The sequence below is a fragment of the Canis lupus genome, chromosome 31, assembly GCF_048164855.1.
Source record: "Canis lupus baileyi chromosome 31, mCanLup2.hap1, whole genome shotgun sequence".
In the NCBI taxonomy this organism is placed as follows: Eukaryota; Metazoa; Chordata; class Mammalia; order Carnivora; family Canidae; genus Canis; species Canis lupus.
The window spans coordinates 11,779,575-11,799,589 of NC_132868.1; the positions used below are offsets into that span (position 1 = coordinate 11,779,575).

A 20,015-nucleotide genomic window follows, 5' to 3' on the forward strand; every position below is an offset into this window, starting at 1 on the left:
GTATGTATTTTTTGTGGGAAATATGTGAATATCCACACATATTCATGAATTTCTAACACCAACTATGGTTCATGTAACATGTATCAACTAACAACTGGTACGAGAATTCCCCTAAGAGAGAGAGAACTATCTTTGTCAGTGTGAACCCTTCTCAAGGAACTTAACACTGGCCTTGCGGTCGCTGGCAGAGACACACTGTATGTGCTGTGGCCATGCTCCCTTCACAAGGAGTGGGCGCTGTGGGTTTGCTTCCAACAAGGAAGTGCAGGCAGGCAAGCAGGCCTGGGAGAGAGGAACACCAACCATCCAGGAGGAACAGCACAACATCCAATCTGAGGCGCCTTTATCTTGGAGCAAACCCGCCCCACCCTTCCCATCACCTCCCAGGTTCAGTAAAGGCCAGGACTGGGAGGAGGAAGGAGCGGGTCTCCTGCTCCGCCTGCAGAGGTGCAGCAGAGTCAGCTGGCTGGACAGATGGACGTGCAGCCGAGCATCCTGGGGGAGCAGGTGTGCAGACCTGCCTGCTCCTGCTGCCCCCAGGGCCTACATGGCCTGCAGGTTTGCATGTGCACAGGACTGACCTGTAGGCGGCAGGGCTGGAGCCTGCCTGGGAACGGGCTTGTCCTGGGAATGGCCGAGGTGGGAGTCGTCCTTGTGGTGGAGAGTCTGGTGTGGAAACAGGTAGAACCAGTTGTGCTCAGAAGCACCTCTCACCTGCATTGAGGTGTGTGGGACCCGAGGGCACATTCCATCGGCTGGTGGAGTGGAGGGCTGGGGGTGGGGTCAAGAGGAGTCAAAGAGAGTTGGGCCCCTGGGCTGAAGGCAACCCCAAACACAAACAAAGCAAGCTCCTAATTCAGAGGATGCCATCAGTATGGTAATCTGGAGATGAGTGAACCCCCCTGGCCAGCAGGGCTACAGCCTCCTGGGAGGAGGAACAGGTAGGAAGCCCAGGGCAGCCCTAGGGCAGCGCAGGGACCCTGCAAACCCGGGGTAAAAGGACAGAGTCACCAGCGACCAGGGCGAAGGTGAGGCCAAGTCCCCACTGGCTCTGTCCTCTGAGCACATCAGCGTCTTTCTTACTGAGAACAGTCTTGTCCCCTGAGACTGCACCCGCATCCACCTGCCTGGGAACAACAGCTCTCTCCCCCACTTTGAGGAACACTCATTAAATGTTCTCTTTTAAGGTGGTGTACTGGTTCTGAGTTCCTCCTAAAGTCCGTGACCTCTGCGTATATCCTTGTTTGAATAGCGCCCTCCTCCCCCACACACAAAGATAGCATCCACCCAAAACTGGGAATGTGGCCTTATTTAAAAATGGGGTCTTTGCAGACCTGCTTCAGGGAAGGATATGCCTAGGTTGGGGGGCCTAGATCCAATGGCAGGGTCCTTCCAGAAAGAGGAGACTTGAGGGAAGGCAGAGACAGGATCAAGTGACCCCAGGGCGGGGATGCCTGGGGCACCAGGAGCTACGGAGGCAGGATCCACACCTTGCCCACAGCCGGATTTCAAACTTCTGGCCTCCAGTTCTGACACAATAAGTTCCTGTTGTGTTCAGCCACTCTGTTGTGGTCCTTTTTTACATTACCAACAGGTGACAGATGCCACATGGGTCCACATGCAGCTCCCGTTAGGATGTTGGCTGTCTGTGGCCACATCACCCAGATAAAGCATCCGACCTTGAACACCTTCCAGATGGTCACTCTCCCTTCATTCTGGTTTCTGCTCAGACGTTACCTCCTCAATGGGACCAACTCTCGTGGGCATGGATAAAATGGCCCTCAGTTTGCTTGCCCTGTTTCCCTGTTCTTCCCAGTGCTGCCTACTCCCAGAGAAGACAGCAAGAGTCCAGCAGGCCTCTCTCCAAAGCCATCTCTGATACGTGTCCTTGTAAGAGCAGCGCCTTGTGGCTCCTGTTGCTGGAAACAATGGTTAACCAGTGAAATTCCGTCCTCACCCCATATGAAGATACGTCGGGCCCTTCCTTTATGTGTTAGGTGACCTCTCTAAAGAGCCTGGGTCCAACCCGGTCACCACTAACCACACCCACAAGCCCCAGCGTTGTGCTCATGGGTTCAGGGACCCCGCACACAAATGTCTCCTGTGTGCCAGCCAATACCAACAGAGGATCCTTAAAATAGAGACCCAGGTCCTCACTCTACCCCCAGAGCATAAGCCTGATAAACCAAATTGGTTAAGACCAGCCCCCTGAGATGCTAGCCCATGAATATATTATTGCTTCTGACAGCAAATGTGATCGAGGTGCCGGTGAGAAACTGTGCTTAGTTCACGGTTGATTAAAAAACACAACGATAATGGATGCAGGTGAGGGGGAGGCTCATTGGAGAGCACATTGTAATACTTACAAAAATTTAAAAAAAAAATTGAGCATGCTCTAAGCCCAACAAAGATGAGCATGTCCTGCAGCAAACATGAGACTGAGAAGGGACTCAAAGGGACGTGAGTGATGAGGCTGAGAATAAACTCAGGCACGCATCTGAACGCCCAGACACATGCCCGTGGACAGTCGGTGATGTGATGAGAGCCGGCATAAAGTGGCTGAAGTCACTCAGGACACTAGCAACGGATTTGCAACCCCTGCTTTGAAATCTCACTGCTCTCTGTGCTGCATCATTTTATTCACGGTGCGACCTGGTGCAGGCTGGTGTTCACGTCCCTCCCCACCTGCTAGTGGGCGGAGGAGGAAACTCTCTGCTTGATGACTTCTCTCTGCTGCACAGGGCTATGTTCTCTCCTGCAAAGTGAGGGTGCAATAAAAATGTGAATAAATAATCAAAATATTCCAGTGTCCACACTCATCCTCACTTCTGGGTACATAAACTCCCAAAGGACATAGGATCAAGTCTCCTGGAGCCCCTTCCTATCCAACATGCACAAAATTCCAGCCACAGCCCTCCGCGTGTGCATAGCCAGCAGCGTGATGTGCCCAGAGGTGCCCAGAGTGCTCGTTGGCTCCGATCGCTGGCCATCACCTCCCACCCTCAAGGAGTCTGCCAAGTATTGCTGCCAACATAAAGCCCTGGCCTGTATTTTGAGCACCATCTCAGGAGACGTGTAAACAGCCTATCACATTCTCCCAGCACTTGATTAAGAGCTTGGGCGTCGTGGGCAGGAGCGTGTGGTGACGCATGGAAGGAAGGAGCCACCATCAGGGGAGGTCGTGGAGGCTCCTGCTGCTGGAGCCAATGGTTAACCAGTGAAATTCCGTCCTCACCTCACATGAGGATACGTCGGGCCCCCTCCTTTATGTGTTAGATGATGGTGGCAGGCCCCGTGGCTGTTACTGTGCAGATGCTTGTCATCACCAAGTGCCAAGGCTGAGAGGCTTGAATGACAGATATGTGTTCTGGAGGCCAAAGTCCAAAATGGGTATGTGCACGGCTGGTTCCTTCCGAGGCCCTTCTCCTTGGCATGGAGAAGTGCTCTTCCCCATGTCCCTCACCTGGCTGCCCCTTGGTTGTATGTGTGTGTCCTCAACAACTTCAAGGATGCCGGTCATGTGGGCTCGGGCCATCCTTTGTGGCCTCACTTAGGTTGGTGACCTCTCTAAAGAGCTTGTGTCCAAAGCCAGTGACACACAGAGGTACTCAGATCAGGGCTTTCACAGATGAGTCAGGGGGGATGGAGTCACCCCACAGCAGTTCTCAGTAACTATTTGCTGGCATATTTGACTAACAAATGAACAAACACACAGGAGAATGAGGGCAAGGAAAAGCTGCTGTCGGACTCTCTCGCAGCGTCAATCATGAGGATGGAAGGTGCCTGGGCAGGTGCTCTCCCAGTCAGGCAGTGAGATTGAAGCAGGAGATGGGGACCTAGATGCAACCCCAAAGCCTTGCAGGGTGTCACAGGGGTGGCGCAGGTGCAGAGTGGATGCTACTTGTGGCTGCAGAGCTTGCACCCACAGCTGTGAAGATGTGTCATGTAACCATGTTGTGCTCCTCTGAAAGCCCGGCGTCCAAGCCTGTGTTTATCCTCACTGTCCCTTACGATCCTGCTGAATTCCCGCTGCCAGCCTGCTGGCTTTTAACTTCCAGGCCAGCCCAGCAAACCCAGAAGCTTCTTTCCTCTCCCAGAGAAGACTTGGTGTTCATCCGCCCCCCACCTTCCCTGCCATCCACTTGGTCTTCCTTTCCCTTCTGCCCTCCTGCCCTGACCGCCACAGCCTCTGAGCTCATTTCCAAAGGGCTCCAGCCTCCGATTCCCTGGGACAGAGGGGTTTTGCTGAGAGCACCCCAAGCTCCCCTTCTGGCCTCCACTGTCTACTGGCAGCCCTCACGTCCACGGCCAAGCTAAACCCGAAACCACACCATGACCACAGCTCTCTCCCACTGTGGCTGAAAAGTCAAACTTTGGAAACACCCCTCTTGCCCTTTGCAGAAGCCACATGAAGTCTACCGTGAGTTCCTAAGCAGCTCCATTCAAAAGAAGCTGCCTCGATTTTACTAACTCTGTCCTTACGGAAAAATCCTTCCAATGCTGGTGGAACCACCTCAGCCCCCTCCTGCCAATAGGGGGTGAGCACATCCTGCGAGCTTTCCCCAAGAGAACGCTTCCATCCTTCCCACGGAAAGCTGCCTCCCACTGCACACAGAGTCCTGGGGTGACTTCCATGCACCCCCACCTCTGCTGCTACCGTTTCCACCTGGCATTCTAGTGATGGCTCAGGTGTGAAGCAAAAAGAGACCATCATGTCCCCTTTGTGTCACACGGGGCTGTGGTTATTCACCTATTTTTGCTCATGGACTGTGGCTGAATTTAGTCTAAAACAAGGATTTGTCTCCATCATCCCTGTTAGAGGAAGGGAATGCACGAGGTCAGCATGACAAGATGGATTTCCATGCCTCTGTCAACCAAAAAAAGAATTAAAAACACTGAAAGAAGTGTTAAACCCAAATTATAGCTAAAGAGAAAGTAGGAGGTAAGCATATTGTCTAAGGCTCTCCCTGCAGCTCTTGGCCTACACGTATGGCGTATGTGCAAGGTGCCCTGCTAGGTCCCCGGGGTCTTTTCCTCTTAAAGAATAGCCTTCTAAGGAAGGCATTGTAGCTCTGTTTTACAGACGAGATGTTGAAGGTCACAGACACCAGGTAAGCTGCCCGAGGTTGGCGTAATAGTTACCTATTGTTACAAACAAATTGTCTCAAATTTAGTGGCTTAAACCAAAACCATTCTCATTCTTCATGATTCTGTGAGTTGGTGGCACTCAGCTGGAGGCCCCTTCCGTTAGCCCACACGGGGGCATCCTCATGCTGCATCCCGCGGGGAGCTCACAGAGCATCCAGGATTCCCTTTCTCTGACAGAGCATCTGTCCTCGAGGGGTGGCCTCCTCCACCCCTCCACATGGCCTCTCTCCATCAAGGGGTCCAACCTGAGCTTCCTTATAATGTGGCAGCTGAGGCGCAGGAGTTAAGCTCCCATCCCCTTCTGGAGCTGGAAGCTGCTAGAAGTTGCTTCTATTGCATTCTGTTGATGAAAAACTGTCACTGGCCAGCGCATGTCCAAGGGGCAGGGACACAAGTGTAGAAGGCTGCGAGGAGCACAGTCCACACACAGAACCAATGATGAAAATTGTTGCTTCCTGGGGAGCCTGGGTGGCTCAGTCGGTTAGGTGTCTGCCTTGGGCTCAGGTCGTGTTTCCAGGGTCCGGGGATCGAGTCCCACAATGACCCCCATGAGGAGCCTACTTTTCCCTCTTGCTCTGCCCCTCCCACCCACTCGTGCTCTCGCTCTCTCTCTCTCAAATAAATAAATAACATATTTCAAAAAAAATCATCTCTGGACGTTGGGAAATAGGGAAGATGGGGGAAGGGTCTGCTGTAGAAATGTCTGAGTTTTCAAAATATAAGGATATATAACTTTGGTGAAAATAAAGACAAAAGTAGAAAACATGACAGATGGGGCACCTGGGTGGCTCAGCTGTTGAGCATCTGCCTTCAGCTCAGGGCATGATCCCAGGATCCTGGGATCGAGTTCCACATTGGGCTTCCAGTAGGGAACCTGCTTCTCCGTCTGCCTGTGTCTCTGCCTTTCTCTCTGTGTCTCTCATGAATAAGTAAATAAAATGTTTTTTTAAGAAAAGAAAAGAAGACAGACTAGATAAGACCCACAGATTTGCGAAGATCTAACATGAAATCACAGGGCGTGTTTCAAACAAGCAATTTATAGAAGAAACAAATTTGAGGCTTGGGAAAATCTGCTATCCATGGAATAAATGTGACCTCACACCATTAAAAACCAATTCAAATGACTAGAAGATGCTATTTTGAAAGTCCTACTGTTATAAGAAGGAACATATTTTGTATTCTAGGTTTTTTAAAAAATGGCTTCAATCAACCAAAAGGTCACAACTTATAAAACACTAACGGATTATACTATTAAAGATCAAGGACTTATTTAAGTTAAGAAATACTTTAAATTGACTTGAAAGACCAAAAAGCTAGGAAGATAATCTTAATTTACATGGATGTAAAAGATTTAATATAATAAATTATTAAGATCACTTATTAATAACAAAAAGATCAACAATCAAATAGACAAAAAAGCAAAGAAACTGAGAAAACGATTCACAGCAGTGGAGAGATAACTGGCCAGAAAACACGTGATGATGGTGCCAGCCTCCAAAACAACACAAGATGAAGGAGCACACAAATAAAATCTCCGGTCAGATAGACAAAGACAGAAATGATGGAGCGCATCCAGATCTGACGAGGGTTTGATAAACAGGCAGAGTGATGGAAACATAAACTCTTTAGGAGTGTTTTGAACATTAATTTATAATTTTAGGAAAATATAAGATGCTTATTAATTGAGACACTATATATGATCATTGAGTTTATTAATTGAGACACTATGATAAAAAGCTCAGAGGATAAATATAAAATGTGGTGGTTTTGTAAACACCTATAACACCGTAAATCATGACACCCATCAGCATATGAAGTGGAGTCTTCCCATGTCCCATGCTGGTCCTCTGCCATCCTAGGTCCCATGTGACTTCCCCTGCTATACTTATTAATATTAAAACATTACTGTTCTAGAATGCCATACGAATGCAGTTATATGCTCTACACTCTTTTGTATCTATTTCCTGTTTCGGCATAATGTTTTTGAGATTCATCCATGTTGTGTGTGGTACATCATGCCTTTTTATGGGACCATATGTTACATTCAGTAAATAGACCACAATTTAACTCCTCTATCGATAACTATTTGGGTTGTTTCCAGTTTGGGGCTATTATAAATAATACCACAATAAACATTTGGGTCAAATAGTTTGCAGGGTGTGTGTTCTCATTTCTCTTGCATAATCACCTAAGAATAGAATTTCTTGGACAAGCGATAAGTATGTTTTTAACTATATATGAAACTGCCAGCAGTTTTCCAAAGTGCTCCTGCAATTTTATACTTCCGCCAGTGGTAGTTAAGAATCTCAGTTATTCCTCATCATTGCTAACACTTGACATTATCAGTCTTTTTAAATTTAGCCTGATTTTAATGGGTTTGTAGTAATATCTTGTGCTTTACATTTGCATTTCTTTCATGACAAACAATGTGGACCATTTTTGAAAGGCTTATTGGCCATTTATATATCTTCTTTTGGCAAGTATCCATTCAAGACTTTTCCCAGTTTTTATTAGATTCTTTCTCTTCTTATCAAAATGTGTGATGTGCTTAAAGATAGATAGATATCTTTTTGGCAAATTATGCACTATAAACAATATACCCTCTATCACAAATTATATGCTATATACAATATCATCTACATCACTAATTACACACTGTGGCTTGCCCTTTCATTATATTGTCTTTGTCACCTGCAGACAGTTTGAAGTCCAATTAATCCTTTTTTTTTTCTTTTAAGGATATTCTTGTGTATGACTTACCTAAGGAATATTTTATCCCCCAAGTTGTAAAGATTTATTCAAATGTTTTTTTCCAGATGGGTCAGCTTTTGCATTTAAACTTATGATCCATTTCAAATAACTTGGTATATGATGTGAAGTGGAAGCCATAGTTATTTTTCTTCATGTGGATATTGAGTTGCTCTTGTACATTCATATGAGGACTAAGTGAACACATATATATATCGATCTATGTTGGGACTCCCTATCTTGTTCTGTGGGTCTATAGGTCTATCCTTCACCAGTATCAAGTTGGCTTAATTATTGTAATTTTATAGTAAGGCTTGAAGCCAAGGAACTTAAGCTTTTCAGGTTGGTTCTTCTTCAAAACTGTTAGACTAATCTTATTCTTTTCAATTTCACACAAACTCTAGAATCAATCTATCAGTTTCTACAAAAAAAAATCCTACTGATATTTTGATTGGTGCTGTATTGAATCCACATATAAATTTTGGGAGAATGAACATCTTAACAGCATATAGTTTGTAATCCTCTTTTTATTTACATCTCCCTCACTTACTCTCAGCACTATTTTATGTGTCTCGTGTAGAATTTTTCTGTAATAAATTTGTTGTAATTAACTTATATTTGTTTAAGTTGAAATTCTTATTTGTTAAAAATTAAGTTTTCTGGAGCATCTGGGTGGCACAGTCAGTTAAGCATTCAACTCTTAATTTCAGCTCAGGTCATGATCTCAGGGTCATGAGATCTAGCCCTACATTGGGCTCCACTGCACTCAGTGAAGTCTACTTCTCTCCCTCTCCCTCTGACTCCCATGACCTTCCTCTAAAACAAATAAATCTTTAAGAAAATAAATTTCCTATAATTTGTATGCTACATTGTAGAAATATAATTGATTATTTGACGAAAATGTCAATACTACCCAAGCAGTCTACAGATTAAATGCAATCTCTATAAAATACCAACAGCTTTTATTACAAAACTAGAATAAATTTGGTCAATTGGACATCTGCCTTTGTCTCAGGTCATGATCCCAAGGTCCTAGGATAGGACTTCTGTCTCTCCCTTTGTCCCTCCCCCTACTGGTGGCCTCTTGCTGTCTCTCTCTCAAATAAATAAATAAAATCTTAAAAAAAAAAAAAAACAAACAAAAACTGAACACATCACAATTCCAAATTTTAAGTTATATTACAAAGCTATAGTAATTAAAACAGTATGGTACTGTTGGTACTGTTTTATGTACCAGTATGGTACATAAAAATAGATATATATTTCAATGGAATTGAACTGAATATCCATAAGTGAACTCACAACTATATGGTCAATTAATCTTCGACAAAGCAAGAAAGAATACTCAATGGAGAAAAGACAGTCTCTTCAACAAATGGTGTTGGGAAAATTGGACAGCCACAAACAAAAAAAAATGAAACTGGACCCCTGTCTTACACCATACACAAAAATAAACTCAGAATGGATTAATGAGCTAAATCTGAGACCTAAAACCATAAAAACCCTAGAAGACAGTACAGGCAGTAATTTCTGTGACATCAGCCATACCAGCATTTTTCTAGATATGTCTCAGCCATGCCAGCATTTTTCTAGATATGTCTCCTGAGGCAAGGGAAATAAAAGCAAAAATAAACTACTAGGCCTACATCAAAACAAAAAGCTTCCACACATCAAAGAAAACAATCAACAAAACTAAAAGATAATGAGAGAAGATATTTGCAAATGACAAAACCCATAAAAGGCTAGTATCCAAAATATATGAAGAATTGACACAACCCAACTGCCCCAAAACAAATAATCCAATTAAAAAAATAGGCAGAAGACAGGCACAGACATTTCTCCAGAGAAGACATACAGATGGCCAACAAAGACATAGATAGATGATCAACACAACTCATCATCAGGGAGATGGAAATCAAAACCACAAGGAGGTACCACCTCACACCCGTCACAATGGCTGAAATCAAAAACATGATGAGATGACTAGCTGGCTCAGTTGGTAGAACAGGTGACTCTTGATCTTGGGATTGTAAGTTCAAAAGCCACGTTGGGTATAGAAATTACTTAAAAGTAAAATTTAAAAAAATACCCATTAAAAAAAATACCCACAAGAAATAACAAGTGCTGGTGAGTGTGTGTAGAAAGGGGAATCCTCGTGCACTGTTGGGAATGCAAACTGCTGAAGCCACTGTGGAAAACAGTATGGAGGGTCCTCAAAAAAGTTAAAAATAGAACTACCATAAGATCCAGAAATCATACTATTGAGTATTTACCCCCCAAAATATTTAAAAAAACACTAATTCAAAGGATACATGCACTCCTATTTTATAGCAGCATTATTTACAATAGTCAAGATAGGAAAGCAGCCGAAGTGTCCATTGATAGGTGAATGGATAAATAGGATGTGAGATATACGCACAACAGAAAGTTACTCAGCCATAAAAAAAGAATGAAATCTTGCCATTTACAATGACATGGATGGAGCTAGAGAGTATAATGCTAAGTGAAATAAGTTACTCAGAGAAAGACAAATACCATATGATTTCACTCATATGTGGAATTTAAGAAATAGAACAAATGAGCAAAGGGAAACAAAAAGACACAAACCAAGAAACAGACTTATAACTCCAGAGAACCCACTGATGATCACTAGAGGGCAGGGGTGTGGGGGGATGAGGGAAATAGATGATGGCATTAAAGAGTACACTCATCATGATGAAAATAAATAAATAAATAAAAAGAAATATAATTGATTATTTTAACATGGATTTTGTATCCTATGACCTTGTTAAATTCACACATTAATTCTAATAGATATTTTGTTTTTCACAATCATGCTAAGGAATCTTTGCAAATCTTATCTTGTGTCTTTGTTTGCTTGCTTGTTTGTTTCCTTGCTGTGTGGTTACACTGGCTAAGACCTCCAGGGTAATGCTCAGTCCACCTGGACATCCTTACCTTGCTTCCATCCTGAAAAGCATTTACTCTTCCATAATTAACAGTAATGTCATCTCTGGTGTGTGTGTGGATGTACTTTGTCAGGTGAGAGATTCTGTCCATGGTTTTCTGAGGGTTCTTAATAAGGGAGTGTAAATTTTGCCACAATTCTTTTCTGCCCATCTACTGATGTGACTTTTCTCCTTTATTCTGTTAATATAGTGAATTGTATTGATTTTTCCCAAGTTGAGGTGATCCTAAATTCCTGGGAGGAACTCCATTTGTGCATGGTGATTTACCCTCCAATGTGTTGTGGAACTGGATTCACTGATAAACTGGGGGACTCATTTCGATGTTCACACGACATCTAAGAGAGCACAGGACACATTTCATAGCCACCAGAGTGGCTAAGTGGACACCAGTGACCATGCCAAGTGTTGGCAGGAGTGTGAAGCACCCAGCATCCTCCCACATTGCTGAGAGATGTAAACAGGACAGTCATTTTCCATCCCTGGAAAAAATGCTCCTTCATTCACCCTGTGACCCGGTCACCTCACTTCTCAGACTGTCTCTCCTGATTCTGTGCCTTCCCAAATATGGACTGCCTTTGTGGAAGGCTGCACCCTGCAGGACTGTTTCTAAAAGCAAAAGCTTATAGCAGCACAAATGTCTTTCCTAGGGGTCTGGTAGAATAGGCACAATGCATTCCCCAAATGAATGCTATGTAGGTAATTTTGAAAAAACGACAAAAATCTCTATAAAATAACTGGTTGTGATTTCCTTGATTTAATGTTCAGAGAAGTAGCAGGATACGATAGGAGCATATAGAATAGGCTATTTGTCTTTAAGAATGGGAAGGGGATGCCTGGGTGGCTCAGGGGTTAAGTATCTGCCTTCGACTCAAGGCATGAACCTGGGTCCTGAGATCGAGTCCCACATCAGGTTCCCCACAGGGAGCCTGCTTCTCCCTTTGCCTGTGTCTCTGCCTCTCTGTGTGTGTGTGTGTCTCTCATGAATAAATAAATAAATAAAATATTTTAAAAAAAAGAATGGGAGGGGATTTACTTATTCTCATGAATGCATGCATATCCTTGCTTACATGAGCAAAAAGAGTCGAGAAGACCTGCGAGAAGGTAATGGGGATGGACAAATGGAGGGTGGAGACAAATAAAGGGAAAGGAAAGAATCCCGGCTTTGCTGAGTATACTGCTCACGACTTTTAAACTGTGGAAGTTACTTTGCAAAATGGAATCCAATCCCAAATGGGAAAAGCTACAAAATTAATATACAGAGAAATATATAAATCTGTGTATAAAATTGACAGAAAAATATGATATTTTCAAGTAATTTTGAACACAATACTTTGTGCATCCTGAATGTGATATCTTCCAGATACAAAAAGATTTGCCAAAAGAAAAAGAACACAAACTCTACTCTGAATTTGTTATTAGTAATGTTGATATAGCTTTGAAACTTTTATGTATATTTTAAGATAAATCAAATAAATAAATATACAATGCTGAAGGAAACAAGACTTTCAATATATGGAGAGAGATATGAATAAAAATATTTTGATGCTAAATATAAATTAGATATATGTGTGTGCTTATCTGAGATATAATTGATTATCTACTTTACTTCAAACTCTATATATAAAAGTTGACCATAAATATGTTTCTCAGACTCATACAAAAATCTGGAAGAGTCAGAGATTTCATGAGATAACAAATACAAAGACTTGCTCTCCTTCTCATTCCATTATAGTCCCTACTCAATTCATCATTTTCATACATAACTTTAAAATTACCAAATATGTAAGAAAAGTTAAAAAAATACATAAGTGACAAAATGTACATTTTCCCCTATTCATGCTGCAGATTTCATTCCTCATAAATAACCACTTGGAATTATGTTTGTCTGTATCCTCACAAATCTTTCTGCACACAATAATAGTATAGTATTTTTTTTAAATGAGCAAAAATCCTGCCAAATTTAGCAGTTGTTCACAGATCAGACTTTTACCCATGAGTAACTTTACAAATCTTCCCCACTAGGCCTCCCTTAAAGCGAAAGAACAATGCACAATGTCCCCTCTTCCAGTTACCATGATCACTGGGTCTGCCGGGCACTTCTGCAGCGTCCCAGAGCGTGGACACTGATGCAGCTCCTGGCTCTGCATCCTCAGAAGGGTGTGGTTGTGGCGTGTCAGCAGTGCGCTCAGAAGGGACAGCATGTAAAATCGACCTCACGCTTTCAGCTGCCAGGATCTGTGTGTCCCTTAACAGTCTCTGAAATGCACAGGGTCAAGGTCTGAACACTCCCATCACTCAAGGGCGCCTCCTTGTCATTTTTATAAACACTCCCCCTGTCCTCACCTCTCCCAACTCCCCACCCTTGACCCCAAATGCTAGCAGCCACCAACTGATCCCCACTTCCAAACTCTCCTATTTCATATATATATATATATATATATATATATATATATACACATTTTATTTATTTATTCATGAGAGACGCAGAGAGAGAGGGAGAGAGAGAGAGAGAGAGGCAGAGACACAGGCAGAGGGAGAAGCAGACTCCATGCAGGGAGCCCGACGTGGGACTCGATCCCGGGTCTCCAGGATCACACCCTGGGCTGAAGGTGGCACTAAACCGCTGAGCCACCCAGGCTGCCCTAAACTCTATTTCAAAAACATTCGATACATTTTTTTTAATTTAAATTCTACGTATCATGCAGTATATAGTCGTTGGGATTGGCTTTTGTCCCTCTGCCTAATTCTCTGGAGATCACCCAGGTTGCCAAGTGGACCAACAGCTCACTTTGTGCACTGCGGAGGAATACCTCAATCACTCGGCCGTGGAAGGACATATGGGCTGTTTCCAGGTTCTATTACAAATAAAGCTGCTATGAACATCCATGTGCAGAAGTTCGTGTGAACCTACATTTCTGTTTCTCTGGGACCAACGCCCAAGAATGCAATTGCTAGACTTTGTGGTAGTTTCAAGTTTAGTTTTATAAGAACCTGCCAAACAGTTTCCCAGAGTGAAAGTACCATTTTATATCCCCACCAGCAATGTGTGAATAATCCAGTTTCTCCACATAGTCACCAGCATTTGAAGCTGCCACTCTTATTTATTTCAGGCATTCTGATGGGTGCCTGTATTCTCCTTGTGATTTTAATTCGCACTTCTTTGATGGCTAATGATGACAAGCATCTTTTCATGTGCTTATTTGTCATCTGCATATCCTCTTTGGTGAAGTGTCTTTTTATATCTTTTGTCCAATTTCTAATTGTTTGTCTTCTGTCATTGTTTTCTTTTCTTTTCTTTTTAGTATTCTTTATATATTCTAGATACTAGTCCTTTGTTGGATATATGGTTTGCAATTATTCCCCTCAGTTTGTACCTCATATTTGCATTCTTTTAAAAGGAACTTTCACAAAAATAAGTGAATGAATAAATGAATAAATAAATAAATAAATATATCTTTCACACAACAAGAAGTTTCAATTTGGGTGAAGTTTTCAATTAATCACATTTTCCTTTTATGGATGTGCTTCTGGTGTCTGGTCTAAGATTTCATTGCCTAGTCCTAGATCTTAAAGATTTTCTTCTATGTTTTCCTAAAACTCTTACAATTACATTTAAGTCGCTGACCCATCTTTAGTTAATTACCATATAAGGTATGTTTTCTGTTGGTGTTTTCCTAGGGATGTCCAATTACTCCCACCATTTGTCGGAGAGACTAACTTTCTTCCATTGAATTGCTTTGCATCTTCATCAAAATAAGTCAGGCATATTTGTGCAGGTCTGTCTCCGGGTTATCTATTCTGCTCCAATGATACCTGTGTTTGTTCCTCCACCACTAGACTCTTGACTCCTGTAGCCTGTAATGTCTTGAAATCAAGTAGATGGATTCCCCCTACTTTATTCTTTGTCAAAATCATTTTAGTGATACTAATGACCATGCCTTTAAAAATACACTTTAGAATTAGCCCGCTTGCATCTACAAAAATCTCATGGGGTCACATTGTTAAAATGCTATAATTCTTTCCCACTCAGAATATTTTATGTAAAATATTGCCAACTTTCAGTTTGCATATGTGCAAGTTTCCTTTCCCCAAATGTCAACACGCATTCATTCTGTCACCCAAGTAATCGCTGTGAGCACCTGCTATGCGCTGGGGACCGCACAGATCATTTGGGATGGAAAATTAAGAATGTATGCCCACTTTCCTCAAAGAACGCAAGATTTGGAGCTGATTGCTAACTCAAGAATTTTTGTAAAACTCAATGTTATTTTCAATGTGCAGGTCTTCTAGGTCCTCAAGTTTAACATCCAAAATTGATCATGTCTTATATCAGAGAGCCAGGGCTCCTGGAAGTCCTTTGATCTGCCTGGATTGCCTGTGCTCCACCATGCTCAGGTACAGTGGAATCTCTAAAGGGTTAGCAGGTCAATTCTGTTTATTTCCCTCAACCCCTTGCTGTGCCTTTTAGAAGTAAAAATGGATAACCAGGAGTGAGCCATTCATTCATTCATTCATTCACTCATTCATTCATTCATTTCATCAATACTTGTTTCCTGCTCAAGATTATCCCAGGCTTAGAGTGGGGAATGGGGGAATGAGGTCAGAGACCCAACATACCTGAACACCAGCAGCTCCCAGGGAGAAGTGGTGAATGAGAACCATGGGGAAGAGACTTATGGAGTAAAGCAATCTGTAGAGACCTGACATGGGAGGAAGTGTAGCTGCAGGCAGAAAGGTGAGTGGGCCAAGCTGCTTGGAGCAGGGCTTTAAGCAGACTTGTAGTTGAAGATCCAGATCCCTCTGGTTGCAGTGGTAAGAGGGTATCCTTTCTAGAAAGAGCTAAGGGTGGGCTAGAAAGGGGGGAGCTCTCCTCAAGGAGGGAGGAGGTGTGTGACAGGCCACAGTCTGCCAGAGCAAGGACCTTCTCCCATGCACTGGCTCTCTTCCCTTTCCTTGGTAGGCTGCACTCTGCCCTTCCCTAACGTGCTGTCCCCAAGCCCCTCTCTCTAATCTGGATTTGGATTTCTAAAATATGTGCACAGTGACATCAAGACAAGATATAGAATTCTGCACACTATAAAGGTATGTGTCTCCCATAGGGACATGCAGGTGGCCAGTGGGCAGCCGGGCTACAGTGGGCGCTGTCTTTACCTTCAGGAGAGGCCTCGATGCCTGTGGCCATGAGCAGGCAAGGGCCAGGCCTTGCCTCCCACAGAGTGAGGTGGTGGTTCCCCAGATCCCAGACGGAGGGCACAGAGCCCCCGGGGAGCCTGTTGCCCAGGAAGCCTGTCCCCCAGCCATGCTTTGGATAACTGCTCAAAGACATACACACAGGGTCTAAAGGTCCATTTAAAGGTCTAAACTGCAAACCCAAGACACTGTCTTCTTGTTGTTTTGTTTTGTTTTCTGGAGAGTACAGAAATGGAAAGAGGCAGAAACACATGAATGATGTAAATTTTTAAGATTTTTTTTTAAGAAATGACTCCCAAATTAGCAAAATATACTTCTGTGCTATAACACTTTTTAGAATGCTAATTCGCTTTAACTTTCAAAACAAAATATTTTCACACAATAAAAATGTACAGAGTAATACAAGTGCATACAACCATCATTCCAAGTTAATAATCACTAACATTTTGTGACATTCACAAGAGATATATTTTTCAGAAATAAACCCTCACTAAAGGTGCTGGAGCCGGCCTCCCAATCCCACTGCCCCTCTTCAAAGGTGCTGGGCCTGCCCCACAGTGGAGTGGACCCTTTCCTTCCCACGCTGCTCTTGCAGCCGCTGGACTGCCCCCCAGCCCCACCTGTCAACAGCACAGAATATCATTGGCTGTAGAATCCACGCTTACCGTCATCTTGCCCGTATCCTTTTGCTTTTTAATTATTTTTTTCCTCGCCCTCGAAAGTTTTATACTTTCAGTACTTATTCCTCTTGATACGAGAACTACCTTCATTCACATTCATCTCCAGTGATCATTTTATCTCCATGAAATATGCCACAAATTCTATATTCAGGCCTGTACCGATTGCAACGTGGGGGTTTCCAGTCCTGCACTGCAGGGCTGTGCTTGGCCGGCCTGCCAAGCCTCGCTGGACATTCTCTCAGTGGACGAGGAAGCAAGGGGTTGCAGGTGAGAGGGGAGTGGGCATCTTCTGTTCTCCCAGATGCTGCCCAACATCTCCTAAGTTTCTTTGTAGCAATTTAAACTAGCACAGCAATGAGAGAGAGCTAGCTCCCTGTCTCTTCACCTCCTGGGCCTAGTTTGGTGTCATCCAGTGGATGGAAAAGTCACATCACCTCCACTGTCTGATTTCCCCATCTCTGGGCAACTGGGGCACCTTCTCGCTTTTTTGAATCTTCTCTGTGCTGAGTCTGTTCATATCTCTGGCCCATTTTTCCACCGAATGGCTTGCCTCCCCCATTGGCTGTCAAAATTCTTCATGATTCTGTATGGCAGTGTTTGTCATATTCACAGGTGCTCTAAACATCTTCTCCCTGGTGGGTGTCGGCCATTAATGTGCTGCCCACCTGAAGTTGATTTTGTTTTTATTTTTAATGCAATTTGTTAAACTGTTGTTTCTGCATTCTCTCCAGTGCTTAAAAAGGGAAAACAAAATAAAACCCTCCTCCCTTCCCTGCCTAAGCAACACCAGGTGTGTCACAGCCTGCAGGAGATCCTGGGAGCGGACAGGCACGCCTGTGCGCGGGACATGTGCCCCCCGAATTAGCGGGCTGGTCGGGCTGTCTGGGGGTGCACACACTGAAGTAAGATCTTCTCAAAGATACGCAACATGGCCCCAGACAAACACTCTTCAGTGCTTCTCTTTCTTGTTGGCTAAAAGTAATTGTCAAGAGACTGCAGAAAACCTTCCTTCGCCAGTGCATTCTGGCGAGCGAGGAGTCGGGGTGCCTCCCGCGGGTGGGCCCCGGCCGGGGCGCGCTCCCCGCCGCACGCGCGGACACCACGGAGGAGCGCTCTGCCGGGAACGCGGCCGCCACAAAGCCGGGAGCAGCTGCCGCAGGGGCGGGAGGAGGGGAGCTAAGTTCTTCCACATGCTGTTTGTCTAGCAGAAACACTTAAAAAAAAAAAAAAAAATCTAAAACCAAAACCAAAAGCACAACAAAACAAAACCCAAACCCAACAACCGCTCGTCTGTTTCCAGAGGCGCAGAGGAGCGCGCGCTGGGCGGCGCGGCCTCTCGGGAGGCGCGCGTGTGCGCGTGCGTGTGCCCGCCGTGGGGCGCAGGGCGCGGGATGCGGGGTGCGGGCCGCCTGCGAGCTCGGGGACCGGCGCGGAGGCGGACTTCCCCACCTCTCTCCTTCCAGCGGTCGCTGGCCACCCCGGGCTGCTCCCGACACGGGTCTCCAGGCGTGGAACTCGGGCCGTGCATCATCGCGCGTCGCCTCCCCTCTCCTCCCGGGCTGGGCGCGGGGCTCCCCGGCCGGCCCCTCCCGGACCCCAGGAGCTGCGCCCCGGGGCGGGGAGCGGCGGGAGAGGCGTGGGGAGAGCTGGCGGGGGGCTGGGCCGAGACCCGGGCTGCGAGCTGCGGAGACGCGGGGAGAGACACCCGCGAGCGCGTCGGAGGCGGGGCATCGTGGAGACGGTGGACACTTTGCCACCCACTGAGGGACACCACGAGGGACCGAGCGGCGGCGGAGACCTCGCGGTCACTAAGAGCCCCGGAGTCGGAGTCGGTGACGTGCCAGGGAACCCAAGCCTCGGTTTGAGGAAGTCAGAGGAGCGTGCCCTGAGCCCTCACCCTGGGGGCCCGACCCCAGGGGCTGCCCCTGGTCTCTGGGTGCTGCCACCTTGGCGCTTCCCGCTCGAGGCCCCGGGCGGCCGCAGGCCTGGGCGGCGGGGACCTCTCGGCAGCGAGGGATCGTCCAGGGCGCCTGCTTTGCGGGGATCTGGCCCAGCCTCGGAGACGCGCCTTGGAACCGCAGAACACCGGTGCATCTGGAATCGGGGGACCCGCTCGCAGCCAACCGAGAGCGCTGGAGACCGCGCTGCGGAGACCTCTACGTTTCATCGGGACCTCGCGCTGGGTACAAGATATGGCGGCACATGTGGGTTTGCAAAAACAAACCAAACAGAAACAAAACAAAACAGGGGCAGAGAGAAACAAAGCGAGTTGCAGAACCCGAACTTAGTGCCCCTTCACCCTTTCTGGCTGGCCTCCGTCCAGGACGCAGGGAGCGCTGGGACCAGAGGCGTCCTGGATGGGAAGGTGCTCCGGTGCACGGGGCTGCTTACGGCGTAAAGGTCACTGCATTACGGGAACCCCTGCAAACGGTGCACATTTAATCCTGAGCCCCCCTCCCCCAATTGCGCATTCCAAAATGGTGGCTCTCTTCCCTCCAAACTCTTACAGACTCCGCCGACCGCCAGGGTAATAAAGCAAACAGGTTCCTGCGTGACTTCGGATCTACTGGAGCGCCCGGCATAATTTTCCTGCCCCCCCGCCCCCCGATGAAACCGACGCGGGAAGAGGGAGGTCGGGCGGGGCCAGGGCGCGCACCGCCACCGGCGGCCGGGGACAGCACTGGGGCCACCGCGCAGGGGCCGAGTCCGCAGCCGCGGGCCACAGCGCCCCCTCGCCGCCCGCACGCACGGCTTGTGGGCCTCCCCGCGCCCAGAGCCCAGGGCCAACCCTGTGCGCCAGGGCCTGGGCCTGCGCGGCCGCCGCCTCCCGGAGAGACCTCTCGGGCCGCGCCGCGTTCCAGGCGCTTCTTGCCGCGCGGCCTCGCAGGAGCCCCGGCTCGCGGAGACGTGCAGTGCTGCGCCAACGCGTTTCCAACGCGTGAGGACGAGAACGAACGCTGTGACAGTGCTAACTTATTTTTACAAGCGCGCGGATGGGAGGAGGGGGTCGACCCTGCCCCTGCCACTGTGACAAAGTGACCGCGACTTCCAAGCAGGTCTCCGGTGTTCAGCGTGCCTGCCCATCCTCTGCCGTGCAGCTCGGACGGCATCCGAACACGCGGGCCGCCAAGGGCCTGACCGGTGCGCGGTGCACCGCCGGCCTGTCCACCCCGAGCCTCCCGGGGTCCGCTCTCCTGCAGCGGCGGCCCCGGGCGCGCGGTGCAGCAGCTGGCTCCCCGCTCGGCCTGCGCTCTCCGCGGCCACCGCAGCCCGAGCGCGC

The 20,015-nt window shown here is 46.5% G+C and overlaps 1 long non-coding RNA gene across 1 annotated transcript; it reads right to left on the reverse strand.

Moving 5' to 3' along the window:
• Window positions 1–328: 328 nt before the first annotated feature.
• LOC140621962 (uncharacterized) lies at window positions 329–3,483 on the reverse strand. Its single transcript, XR_012021704.1, has 2 exons — window positions 3,236–3,483; window positions 329–2,755 (listed from the first exon to the last, which is right to left on the reverse strand). It is a non-coding gene; the product is annotated as an uncharacterized lncRNA (long non-coding RNA).
• Window positions 3,484–20,015: the final 16,532 nt, after the last annotated feature.